Below are 14,622 nucleotides of genomic sequence, written 5' to 3' on the forward strand. Positions count from 1 at the left end.
CTGCACTGCCATCGGCACTTCTCAGTGGCCCATTTACAACCCACCCCAATAAGGTTCTAACTGCATAGGGGCCCCCACCTTGACTGTTAACAACCTCCCATGGTTCAATGCATTTTGGAGCATTTGTGCCTATCAACAGCTCCACTTTTGACCTAATGCTGGGAAGCTTGACTTGACTTAGATACTCCCATTGCGCTAAGTCTTTCTGCTTGGGAATGTTGTTTGTGGTAACTGGCATTTCCTTCTGAGTGAAGAGATCAGGAAGAGGTAAAAAGTTATTGCTGTACAGTGCTGAAACTTCAATTCCGGATACGACATTAGTTGGAACAGATTTTTCTTGATTCATTGTGCGTAGAAGGATGTGTGTTTTTCTACCTTTCAGATGGAGTCGAAACATAAGGTCTTCGGAGCAGAACGTGGCGGAGGATCCAGGGTCCAGGAGAGCGTACACCTGTAACACTTCGCTGCCCTTTGCTGCCTTAACCTGAACTGGGACAATGGACAGCACACTCTCTTGGTCTCCGGCCCCTATATGGCCACATAACTCTGCTGATGCACTACCTATCACATCAGCGGGTCTTTCTGTCCTTTTGGTGGTACTATCTTTTGCCTCAATATGAAGGACACTTGGGTGAGCTTGCTTACATGTCTTACAGCTGAGACGCCTTTTGCAGTCTCTGCTAATGTGGCCTGTGGAGAGACAACCAAAGCATATGCCTTTGGCCTTTATAAAACTGAGCTTGTCTCTGTGTACTATCTTTACAAAGTCTTTACACAGGTCTAATGTGTGCCTTGAGCTACAGAACGGGCAAGGAAGGTTTAATTTTGTCTCACTTTGGGCAATAGTGGCAAAACTACTGCTAGGTGACTTGGAGATCTGTGTGACAGGGGATCTAGCCTTTCCTCTGCTTGCTGGATGATCTTGAAGATCACCAAAGACTGGATCAGCTGCTATCCTGGCTTGTTTTTCAATAAAGCAGACTAAATCTAAAATCCTTACTCTACGACCACGCTGTTCTTGCAGTTCATACGCCTTGTTACGCCATCTTTTCCCGGAGTTTGTATGGTAGCTTCAGCACAATGCTTCTCATGTTGGATACCGTGTCCAGCTCCTCCATGTACTCCATTTCCTCCATGGTGTTGCAGCAGCTCCTAAGGAACAAAGCATACTCCTGCAGTGGTTTAGAATCCTCAGGTTTTATTTGGGACCAGGATAAGGTTTTTTCCAAGTAAGCACAAGTGATCTTGTATTCGTTTCCAAAGTTTTCCTTTAGTAAGTCCTTTGCTCTCTGGTAGCCTCTATCTAGAGACAAGTACTCACAGCTCTTGACTAACCTTTGTGCTGGGCCTTTAGTGTATTGAATAAGAAACTGCAATCTATCTTTATTGTTATCAGTTTTGCTTTCAATCATGTTTTCAAAGGAGTGAATGAATGATTTGTATTCAAGAACTTGTCCATCAAAGAATGGAATGCTACCTTGTGGTAGTGTAGACAAAAGTTGCTGTTTCACAAGAATTCTTGTTAATTCACTCTGATTCTCCAGAACTCTTATCATATGACTTTCCTGTGCTGAACTGGGTGTAGGAATTTGCCAACGAGGCACAGCGGGCTCAGAGACTGGGATTGAACTTGCCAGTGACTGGGGAATGACAGGGGGAATGCTGTGAACTGAGGTTCGCTGTAGTTGTGGCTGGATATCACTGCTGGCCCTGGGCTGGACAACAGGTCTGCTGTGATGTCTATCTGGACCTAAATTAAGAAGGGGAAATTGAACCTGAACACCTGGCCTGGTCCTAACCACTGGGGATGTCCTGTCCTGGAAATAAAGTGAACTGTCAAGCTTTTCATCCAGTGGTACATGTGTGACTGATGCTTCCATCTTCAGTTCATCTGCTTCTGCACCTATCAAAGGCATATGAGCTTTAACATCAGGCTGGACAGGTTTCTTCATTTCGACTTCTTTCAAATAGTTAATTTTAGCAGTAGCAGCTTCAATTTCTGAATGCAACTCTAAAGATTCTCTCTGCCTCCTTAGAATATGCTCCTGCTCCTCAATTGCATGCATTTCCTGCAGCTTTGCAGCTTTAACTATTAAAGCTACTTTCTCTGCCTCTGCACTAATGCGCAATGACGCAGACGATGTATGTGACCTAAATGATTGTGCATCGATATCCTGAACATCAGCATTTGCATTCTCAAGTAACTCAGGAGGAAGAGATTCTTCTACTTGTGTGCCAGAAGAGGAAACTTCAACTGTGCTATGGGAACTTGGGTTTTCTATCGCTGAAATCCATTTCTCAACGTTAGCAATAAAAGCAGTTATCGGTATGCATCTAGGCTGATACCATTGTTGGTGGTCTTCGTTGCTTGCTTCCTCGTCTAACATTTCACTATAGGAAGCATGCACGGCTTTGAATTCTTCAAGGAATTGATTAAACTGAATCATGTTCTGCTTAATTTCATAAAGATATTCCGGACTAGTCATTAAATCATTTACAATGTTCATTCTTCGTGTTACATGTGACATTTTCCCCGCTCTAGACGAGCGCAATTGCGCAACAGAGTCACTCATGTTACTCGCCAGTGTCATTTCTTCTTCGTCAGAATTGGCCATTATTCTCAAACAATACAGTTCCAAAAAACACAAAGGGTATTCCTCTTATTGCAGTAAATGCAAAAGTTCTCAAAAAACGTAGAAAAACATCGAAAACGGTCGTATTCTTTCCAAAAATCGAAGTTCATTCATTCGGGTTCGGCCGTCATTTCACCGCTTTCAATTGTTTGGCCATGCTTTAATAAACAAATGTTCGCTTTGAAAGCGCATACCTCCAACGACGTGTTTCTTTGTTTGGCCAGCTGCGCGTTCAAGCCGCGTCCTTTGTCTTCGGTTCGCGCAGTTCCAACACAAAACTTCAATAGAAATCCAAAAAAAGGGCGTCCTTCGTGAATTCGCAGCAGGTCCTTTCGAATTCACAGCCAGTCTTTTGACGAAATGTAGTGGCAAAAACAATCCTTTTGGTTTTCCAATAACCTTTCCTATTAATTGTTTCAAACCACCTGGAGAAAGCGGGCACAGGGTCAGACTCGCGACCCAGATCCAAAAAAGTCCAAGAGAAGAGTTGTTGCTGAATGCTTGTCGATATTTATTGTAAAGGAAATATAAAGTACAAAATAAAGTTTGCAAATTGCTTTAGAGTTCAGCGTTCTCGCAGGCCAAGCTCTATCGCGGATCCAGGCCGAGGTCAAAAGACTGTATGCTCGGCACGCCTTCTGCCGCTCATGCGCTATGCTCTCCAATTTACTGAGCGGCACACTCTGCACACTCTCCACCTGTAGAGGGAGCAATTACGTAGCTACGAAAAGAAAGAAATATTAAGTAAATTATGAAAACAAACAAAACTCAAATGCGGCTCCTACAGGCCGTGTTGTTGGGATAAAAGTACAACATGTTGTCCTTATCATCCCACACACCCCTCCTTGCTCTGCCAATAGCATATCTATATCTATATAGTCCCTTGACCTTATCCGTGGAAAAATTTACAAACAGTTGCTGATTATAGTATATATTATTTATCCAATCAACATTTTTGTTAATAGTGGACCTCCAAAACAGGACTGATTCAAACCCTGCCGAAATTTGATTGCATCATTCTTGGGTAGTTCGTCGGCTCCGGGCGTGTCTGCATCTGGCTCCTCCTCCGGCCCTGGAACTTTGTGTTTCTCTTGCTGGAATTACAAACTTATGTACAACAGTTAGATGTTCAAACATATTTTCCTTAATTCTATTTCTAATTACTCTAATGGAAGTCCCTTTTGAGACCCTCGAATGTTAAGTGAAGGCATGGGTCGACCCTTAAGCATTTCATGCGGGGTTAGATGCGTCGCTCTGTTAGTTTTCATGCGATAACTCATTAGTGTCAGTGGTAGTGCATCAATTCAATTTAGTGCTTGCACAAATGTTGTTCATTTTTTGTCTTGAGCGTCCCATTCACTCTTTCCACCATACCTTGTGGTTGAGGATTGGGGCGTAATCTAGTCTTTATTTGACATGCAAATGTTGAATCACATGTTTGAGTGTTCTCTGAATAAACGTTTTGTCTGAGCTTATTTCTGACGGAATTCCAAACCTTGTCTTGACTTCTCCAGTCAGAAACTTGATTACTGTAGTCGCACTTTGGTCTTTTGATGGGACTGCTTCTACCCATCTGTTGAACACTGTATTTCACACTCATTTAGCTGGATGTCAATCATTGTTTGCAAGTATGGTGAAGAAAAACCTTGTTTTCTAATTATTATTATTTATTTTTTTTTAATTCTCCTCAATACATCCCCCCTTGCGCAATGGTCAAAACCATGCGCATTAAATGATAAGCAAATCTAAGAACGCCGTTGGTGCAACCAACGTCGAAACGTCTAACCTTAACCATCAGCAAATTAAAGCCAATATTTTGGGAAGGGAAATCGAACCAGTGTGTCCAAAACCAAAGCCCAATATGGGTGGGTTTACCATCAGCCGCCTGAAACCACGCTGTTCCAAAGTCATGCACTAATCCTCCAAGACCACCTCTGCTGCAAGAGCTGACATATCTGACTCCTGTTCCTCCTCCACCTTAACCCCCCCCCGGCACTTCCTATGATTGTTGCAGCTCGTCACTTCATGATCAAGTGAGCCAGTGCCCACAGCGACTCTGCCAAGTAATCGTGACTGCCTGCCTTAGGTCGTCCCGGGTGTCAAGGTGGGATCTTACCCGTCGTTGGCTAACCAGCCTTCCATACTGGCTCGCTGCAGGATGCCGTACCTGGAAGATACAATCAATCCCCACCCATATGGTGGTATAGATCGCAAAGTGGAGGGATGGAGACAGAGTCTTCAGCCCCAACTGCCCTATGCAGCCAAGTGTGTGCGTAATGAATACACCTCAGGGAAACTATAAAACAAAAAGTCATTTATCAGAGTTAAAATTATTAAAGTGTTGCAGCAGCAGTAGTGGCATTTGAAAGGTAAACCCACTACTTCCGAATCCAAATTGACAACATAGCATGTAGGATCCCTTCCCAGCAGATGTAGCGCTAATCCACCTGTCATCCTTGACCAAAGAGATATACCCCATATTTTAATAGGTGTTGTCCTACTGGTACAGCTTATCAATATTACGTTTTATTTTTTTATTATTATTCTCATCTCTATCATATCCATATTTATTCAATTATTCTTTCCTGTGTGAAAATAATATTAATCACTTAGTTAATAGCAACACCTTCTTTAGTCCAATTGCATTAGATTAGCATCACTGTTGTCCTATTAAAGTATCAACGTTATTGTCCTTATAACCTCCTCATGAACTTCGATGTTCATCATCATGAATGATAACTGTTGTCCTAGGAAGACAAAAAACAAAACTAAAACTAAAACAAATTAGCCATAATGTGAATATCCACTGTGTGTCTCCCTGTGACTCTCTCCCTCCTTCAGGAGAACACGATCTCTCTCCCTCCTCAGTACGGGGTGCTGTTTGGTGCAAGACAACAGATAAGGGTGGAATGTGGCTTCTCTCTCTCTCTGCGTGTCTCCCTCCCACGTTGGGTGCGGCCATAACGCCTTGAAGCGCGCGTGCTCCGGGGGCTGGGTGTGGGAGAAACCAGTGGTAGTTCCTTTTCTCTGCCAGCAGAGGGGTTGTTCAGGTGAAACCTATGGACAGAGACTACAGAGAACTTCAAACATGGCAGACGGGGAACTACAAATTTATCAAAGCCTGAAAACTCAAAAGAGCTCTACCTGTATTCCTTGGATATGTGGTATTTTATGGCGTATGGCCACCACACGCTTTCAGTTGAACACACTCTCTATTTCCTTTCTCTGTACTGTGTGTTAGTGTGTCTCTCTGTACTGCCTTAATGGTGTAGGTCGACAAATGGGGGTGAAATGTGTTCTCTCTCTTATTCTTCCTCACTCCCCTTAGGGTCAAGCAGCACCTAGGACTGTTAAAAGATAAGCCTGGAATGCAACATCCTGAACTCCCCATTATGGAACAAGGCCTAATAACTATCTCTCACACACAAAAAGATCCTTCTGTCCCTTCATTCACAAATAACTTTTCACTTTATTATAAATAACTTAATACTGCTCCCCCTTTCCAAATTTCTATATACACAAAACTACGAAGCTGACCACCGAAATTGGTACAGGCCTCGTCAGGCCGAACCAAAACACCCTCACAGGTTCTAACTTCCATACAATTCTAGGGAGGGGAACTACAACATGAGGTGGAGTAGAGGACTTCAAATATGGTGGACGGGGACCTCAAATGGGAGGACTACACATATGGGAAAGGGGATTACACTCTGGGCCTGAAAACCATACAGAGTCCCTTCTCGTGGTCCTGAAACAACCGTTCATTGTTAGAAAAACACGCACTCTATCGCTACCTCCAACTGTCGAGAGGTAAAATGGTCCCTCTCGATCGTCCTCCGACTTTAGCTCTCCTTGCTATCTCTCCTTGCTATCTCTCTCGCTCCCTCTCACACAAACGCACATTCACACTGACTTCACACACGGCTCATTCTGTCTCTCTCTCTCACGCGCATACACACACTGTCTCTCTGGTCGTGAAGGTGGGGGTGAGAGGTCTCTGCTATCCCTAGTCTGCGTCAGTTCAGGTGTCTGTCCGTCAGTCCCTGCATATGCAATGAATATATGGCCAAGAAATCGTCGTGCTTCTTCGGGCTCCTCAGTTTCACTTATCAAGGGCGGCGAGCCATAGGCCTCGAGGGTGTTCTTTCACCACGCAACGAGCCTAGTTTATCTTATTCTCATTTACCTTTTTCCTCTGGGTGCCACTCATGCCCCAGGCATACCGTTTCCTCTGCAAAGGGACTCTAACCCTGATAAAGGACTCTAACCTTCTTCTCTACATAGAATTATTTAATACACAAACTGTTAGGGTATGCTGGCGGTGCAGGCAGGCAGGTAGGACCCAAACGCAGACGGTATTGAGGGAAACGGCACTTCATTCAGACCTAAAGGCTAAGGCACAGGTATCGGGGAACTCGGGAGACAACTCGGAACTCGGGAGACAACAGGGAACTCGAAAGGGAACAAGGAACACGGAACACGCAGGACTACAACCAACACTAACCACAGCAAACCACACACAAACCACAATGACAGCACAACGAACAAAGGAAAGACGAGGGCTTAAATAACAAACAGTTCAGGTGTCTGTCCGTCAGTCCCTGCGGCAGAGCCGAGGGACGTCAGGCGGGCGTCAAGAAAACTGCCCCAGGGCATGGCAGGGAGCCTCAGGCGGACAGCCTGGGGGGCAAGCAGAGGCAGAGTGAAGGCGGAACCCTTCAGGAGGCCGGCGGCAAGGACGATGAGGGCTCAGTCCCTCAGGAGACCTGCAGTGGCACAGAACCCCCTCAGAAGGCCGGCAGCGGTGAAGGCGGAACCCTTCAGGAGGCCGGCGAAGGCGAGGTAGAGGGCGGGTCCCCTCAAGAGGAAGGCCAGGTAGAGGGCGGGTCTCCTCAGGAGGAAGGCCAGGTAGAGGGCGGGTCCCCTCAGGAGGCAGGCCAGGTAGAGGGCGGGTCCCCTCAGGAGGCAGGCCAGGTAGAGGGCGGGTCCCCTCAGGAGGAGGGCCAGGCAGAGGGCGGGTCCCCTCTGGTGGAAGGCCAGGTAGGGGGCGAGTCCCCTCAGGAGGCAGGCCAGGTAGAGGGCGGGTCCCCTCAGGAGGCAGGCCAGGTAGAGGGCGGGTCCCCTCAAGAGGAAGGCCAGGTAGAGGGCGGGTCCCCTCAGGAGGAAGGCCAGGTAGAGGGCGGGTCCCTTCAGGAGGCAGGCCAGGCAGGGGACGGGTCCCCTCTGGTGGACAGGGTAGAGGGCGGGTCCCCTCTGGTAGAAGGCCAGGCAGAGGGCGGGTCCCCTCTGGTGGAAGGCCAGGTAGAGGGCGGGTCCCTTCAGGAGGCAGGCCAGGCAGGGGGCGGGTCCCCTCTGGTGGACAGGGTAGAGGGCGGGTCCCCTCTGGTAGAAGGCCAGGCAGAGGGCGGGTCCCCTCTGGTGGAAGGCCAGGTAGAGGGCGGGTCCCCTCTGGTAGAAGGCCAGGCAGAGGGCGGGTCCCCTCTGGTAGAAGGCCAGGTAGAGGGCGGGTCCCCTCTGGTAGAAGGCCAGGTAGAGGGCGGGTCCCCTCTGGTAGAAGGCCAGGTAGAGGGCGGGTCCCCTCTGGTGGACAGGGTAGAGGGCGGGTCCCCTCTGGTAGAAGGCCAGGCAGAGGGCGGGTCCCCTCTGGTGGAAGGCCAGGTAGAGGGCGGGTCCCCTCTGGTAGAAGGCCAGGCAGAAGCGGAGGACGGACCACCTCAAGCAGGCGAACAGGCCGGTACCACGCCGGAAAGCGAGGAGTGGGCTCAGGAACCGGACAGGGCTCGGGGACCGGAGTCAGTGCGGGAGCTGGAGTACCAGGAGGAACCGGGTGGTTCCCCACACCCTCCCAGCGCTCCATTGTCTTATTTATTTTGGCTAGTAAATCCTCCAACTTACGGCCAAATTGAGCGTCCGCTGGGTCCCATCGGGGTGCTGTCATTCTGTTAGGGTATGCTGGCGGTGCAGGCAGGCAGGTAGGACCCAAACGCAGACGGTATTGAGGGAAACTGCACTTTATTCAGACCTAAAGGCTAAGGCACAGGTATCGGGGAACTCGGGAGACAACTCGGAACTCGGGAGACAACAGGGAACTCGAAAGGGAACAAGGAACACGGAACACGCAGGACTACAACCAACACTAACCACAGCAAACCACACACAAACCACAATGACAGCACAACGAACAAAGGAAAGACGAGGGCTTAAATAACAAACACAACGAGGAGCAGCTGAGACACATTAGGGGAGGGAACAGTAATCAACACAGGAGGGAAACACAGGGAGACACCCACACCCTGACACAAACAAAGAAGGGGACTCTAACCCCACCCGAGGGACTCTAACCCCCTTTAAGACACAGGTGGGGACTCTAACCCCACCCGAGGGACTCTAACCCCCTTTAAGACACAGGTGGGGACTCTAACCCCACCCGAGGGACTCTAACCCCCTTTAAGACACAGGTGGGGACTCTAACCCCACCCGAGGGAATCTAACCCCCTTTAAGACACAGGTGGGGACTCTAACCCCACCCGAGGGACTCTAACCCCATTTAAGAAATAGGTGGGGACTCTAACCCCACCCGAGGGACTCTAACCCCCTTTAAGACATAGGTGGGGACTCTAACCCCACCCGAGGGACTCTAACCCCCTTTAAGACACAGGTGGGGACTCTAACCCCACCCGAGGGAATCTAACCCCCTTTAAGACACAGGTGGGGACTCTAACCCCACCCGAGGGACTCTAACCCCATTTAAGAAATAGGTGGGGACTCTAACCCCACCCGAGGGACTCTAACCCCCTTTAAGACATAGGTGGGGACTCTAACCCCACCCGAGGGACTCTAACCCCCTTTAAGACATAGGTGGGGACTCTAACCCCACCCGAGGGACTCTAACCCCCTTTAAGACATAGGTGGGGACTCTAACCCCACCCGAGGGACTCTAACCCCCTTAAGACACAGGTGGGGACTCTAACCCCACCCGAGGGACTCTAACCCCCTTTAAGACATAGGTGGGGACTCTAACCCCACCCGAGGGACTCTAACCCCCTTAAGACATAGGTGGGGACTCTAACCCCACCCGAGGGACTCTAACCCCCTTAAGGCACAGGTGTATTTATTACACATCCATTACTTGGCCATCGGTAGTCTTGTATCACTATGCCCGATTCTTATAGGCCCTATGGTCTCGTGGGTATTCCTTCACCATGCAACGAGCCGATATTCGATGTGTCACGCGTTTCGGGTTTATGGGGAAATGCTGGGATGCAGTCCTATTCGTCCCCACGAGATATCCCGTAGCGAACCGCTCTCACAGTCTCACCTCCTAATGTGGTTCCTATATAACTATGCAGAGTTTGGATTTTATCAACAGGTTCTGCCTACCTTTTGTTGGGCGGCCGCGAGGTGAGACTGCAGGAATCGGTCCGGTGCTCCGGGGTCCCGAGGTCGTGCCGCTCTCCGTCTCTCGTTTCCCAGTTGCGGTTCAATTCAGAAAGGATCACGTCGGGGTCACCAAATTGAGGGGAAAAACGGTCTGTCTAGTTACTGGACCAGATTAAATGAGACGGAGAGGTAATAAAGTCTGTCGGCACGAGGACCTTGGATTTATTAAGTAAAGTGGCAACGGTTATACTGAGTCATAAAGCGTGAGAGATCGAATATGTCTAAGTCCCTAATCAGAGCTTCGCCTCCGTGGAAGGTCTGCTTCAGAAGAAGATGAAGAGTCCCTGTGTGATACAGTTTATGCTGTATCCTCCTCTCGATGAGGTGTGTGCGTTTGAGGTGTGCGTGGTTCTGTGTGTTTTTGCTTGACCTTGGCTCTCAGGCCCTGGTATGTGCATGTGTATCTTCTTGTGTTCCTCCTAACGGGGGAGAGCTCTCAAAATGTCTCCTGTGTGATAAATTAAAACGGGGGAGCGCCCCCCCGAAGTGTCTCCTGTGGGATAATTTAATGTGGCTCTCAGGCCCTGGTATGGGCAGGTGTATCTCTTGGTTCCTCCTAACAGGGGAGAGCTCTCAAAATGTCTCCTGTGTGATAAATTAATGTGGCTCTCCCGTTCTTGAGGATGACTGGTGCATTGTCTGAGTGTCTACCATTTGCCTGGATGGGGAAATGGGGCCTTCGGCTCCGGCCTTGACCTGACTATATTATCATATTTGTGTTATGTGTTCGTTGGGTTAGAGCAAGAGTTGACTATATTGTAATGTGTCTGCCATGTGATGTGCTCATCAGGCTAGGGTAGGAGTTAGCCTCATCCTCATCCTCAATAATGCACATGTGATGTACTCAGCAGGTTATTTTTCCCAACACATCTTTGGTAACGAACCTCTTAAAAACGCTCACGAGTCACGAGTAGCTAACGAGTGCTCCAGGGTACTCGTAGGACGCTAAGAGCCTCGTTAGCCTACTATAGCCTCAGTGGCGTAGCCAGCGGACATTCCTAGTATTGAATGCGTTTTATTATAACACATTGGTAATGGTGTATCACGTGCGTCTGAGTCTAATGTGGGCCATTATGTTCTTAGTTTGAGAGAGACAGTCCAGGAAATGTTTGAGCAGGCAGGGCACTTAAAATGTGCGAGAGAAAGTGGGGGGGATTTGTGCAGACTGACATAGGCTACACATAAAACGTAGCATAAAATAATGTAAAAAAAATAAATAAATAAATAAATACATAAAATTAAAAAAAAAAATTTTTTTTTTTTTATACAAAACAAGCAAAGGAGCAGGCAAAAGGCTGGGATATGGTGGGGATTGGTCACGTTGACGGGAATGTTTAGTGACATGTGGGAGGGTGGAGGGGGTTAAAAAAAAGTCTCAACCACTCTTCGACGTGCATGAAAACCAGCCGCGTAGTTATGAGGGAGGCCGTCCTCACACCGATCTTCCTCGTCGTCATCGTCCTCAATGTCCTCCGGTTCAACCAAAGCTACCCCAGCCTTAGCTGCAATGTTGTGCAACATAGCTGTCACACATATCACAGCGCATGACTTGGCCGGCGAAAACTGGAGCCCTCCGCTGGACTTGTCAAGGCATCTAAAGCGCAACTTCCACCTCCCGATCGTGCGCTCAGGATTAGGACTGATATATATGTCGGCCTAGGCTTAATCAATTGTGTTTTAATATCTTTAGCATTCATATTATTGCAATCTATTCTTTTCGTAGGCTACTCTGCGGTTGGCCTTGATGGGGAGATATTTTAACCCTTTTTAACCCCATTTTCCTCCGACATTCCTGCGTCTCCCCCTGCGTCATAGCCCGTTTCAGCACCATGTCAATGGACAGGTACAATCCTACGATCGTCTTGAGTGCAGCGAATGCGCGTTCACGTTAAGAGGAGTTTCGGGAAACGCTCCAAAGAAATTATCGATGGTTCGAAAGATCCACCTTTCGCACCATCTTACGAGCGAAGATCCATCGATATCGGGAAACGAGCATACTGCAGCTATTGCAAGGTCGATTTCTGTGCCAAACTCAGTGATGTCAAGAAACACAGTTCAACCCAAAAGCATATTTTAAAGGCAAAGCCTTACAGTTCAGCTCAAACAACGCTGCCATTTATGGTAAAAAAAATTGGGACTAAGCAAAAAAAGATTTTTTTTTTTTTTTATACTTCCAGTTATGCAAATTAGGCGATGACGTCATCTAGCGACTTCTGGCGACTTTTAGGAGAGCCAATAGCTACTTTCCTTCCTGAAGAGTTGGCAACACTGGACTCCCTGTTCTTCCTGGTCGGCGCTACATTGGTGTCAGAAGTGGGATTATGGAAAAAGACACGTTTTCCGACATGACGCGTCCAAAGGAGGAAGACTCGGAGGAATGGCTTGGCGCGACGGCGGCACAATACCGCCATCCAGTGGCCGTTGGCGGTGTCGCAGGATCGGCGGCGGTCGGTCGCCACCTGGTGGCCAGGCTGCCCAAGTTTTCTGGAGCAACGCCACTGGAACCTTACCTGGCGCAGTTGAGGATCGCCGCGCGATACTACGGCTGGGGTATGGACGAGTCCGCCGCCCAGCTTGCCCTAGCTTTGGAGGGAACGGCGTTGCAGGTTCTGCTGGACCTGGCCCCAGCAGACCAGCTGGACCTCCAGGCCCTGACCCTGGCCTTGGAGAGGCGTTTCGGGCAGCGGAGGGTCGTGAGCCACAGCCGGGAGTTGCTGACCAGCCGACGCCGCCGGGAGGGGGAACGTTTGGGGGCCTACGCAGCGGACGTACTGCTGTACGCCCAACGAGGCTACCCAGACTTCCCTGCTGCGGCTAGGGAGGAACTAGCCCTTCAATCGTTCCTCCGAGGACTTGCCCCGCCGCGGCTGGGACGGCACGTCCGCCTCGCCGGGCCCCCGAACCTCGATGTGGCTCTTGAGCTGGCGGAACGGGCGGAGCAGGAGCTGTCCGACCTACAGCCGTCCGGTGCCCCCCGACCTCACGTCCGGCAGGCGGACTACGAGCGGGACGAGGACGAGGACGACGAGGAAGAGTGTTTCCAGGCCTGGACCTCGCCCCAGCGTCCCCGGCAGCGTCCACCACAACTCCCACCGACCATGAGTCCCTCATGTGGCTCGATGGCTGGAGATTCTGCAAGAATACGACTTTGAGATCCAGCATCGGGCGGGGCGTATACACAACAACGCCGACGCACTCTCCCGGCGGCCCTGTGCGGTCCTGGAGTGTCGCTACTGCCTGCGACAGGAGGAGCGGGTCCATGAGTCTCCGATGGTGGTGGCTCTCCAGACCACCGAGGCTGACCAGACCATCGGTGAGGCGGAGGGTTGGCTCCTGCTGACGGCGAGTCAGTTGGAGCAGCAGCAGCGGGCCGATGAGACCCTGGCGTTGGTGAGGGACTGGCTGGAGGCGGGGCAGCGGCCCAGCTGGCCGGAGGTGTCGGCACGAGGGCGTGAGGTGAAGGCCTACCACTCCCAGTGGGGATGCCTCCGGCTCCACAACGGGGTGGTCCACCACAGCTGGCAGGACCCTAGGGGTAAGAAAAACCTTCTGCACCGTGCGCTTCGTCCCCAGGTGCTGCAGCTGGTCCACGGCTCGGTGGGAGCGGGGCACTACGGGAACGCCAAGACCCTGCTGCCTGCGGGGGCGGTTCTACTGGCCGGGCTGTCCACGGGACGTGGAGTTGCATGTCCACTGCTGCGACACCTGTACGGCGCAGAAAGGGCCTGCCCAGCGGCCCTTCTCTCCATATTGTCCGCCATCGTACTGCTGCGAGTGCGAAATGCATCCTGGGATTTATAGCGGTTGCAAGCACACACATGCCACCTCCGATGCATGCTCGGTGAAACGGCGAGATCGAGCACGCATCAAGAACACTTCCGGGTTTTACGACAGTACTCGCTTGATGCGTGCTTCGAATTGGAACAGTGCTCGGGCAACGACTGATGACGTTTCACGAGTCCATGAGCACACGAGCACGCACAAGTATGCGAATTGAGAAACGGTCAAGATGAAGCGTGAAGATTTCTCTGAACGATAGCTGCAGGTTTTGTTTATCTGATTTAAGAGTTCAAGGAACAGTTGTACATTCTAAATTAATATTCGCTAGTAAGGACAGAGATAATGTTTGTTGTCAACTTTTATTTAGCAGGTGCATGTGCAGTTTTGTCAAATTGCACAAATGACACCAACCATGGCCGTTTCTCAATTCGCGTACTTGTGCGTGCTCGTGGACTCGTGAAACGACATCAGTCGTTGCCCGAGCACTGTTCCAATTCGATGTACGCATCAAGCGAGGACTGTCGTAAAACCCGGAAGTGTTCTTGATGCATGCTCGATCTCGCCGTTTCCCCCCAGGCCCCCAGGATAGGCGCATACTTCCGCAATCCACCAGTGCTCAGAGGCCAAGCCTGGTATTGCAGCTGTTTAAGCTGGCTGTGGACGGGGGTCCGTCATTTCATGTGGCCCAGAAGTAGATATCGCCGTCCACTCCAATACAAGTGGGGAACAGGATTGTGTCTGCGCAAAAAATGTCTGGATATCAATCAAA

This window comes from Gadus morhua, chromosome 8 (genome assembly GCF_902167405.1).
Source record: "Gadus morhua chromosome 8, gadMor3.0, whole genome shotgun sequence".
Lineage (NCBI taxonomy): Eukaryota > Metazoa > Chordata > Actinopteri > Gadiformes > Gadidae > Gadus > Gadus morhua.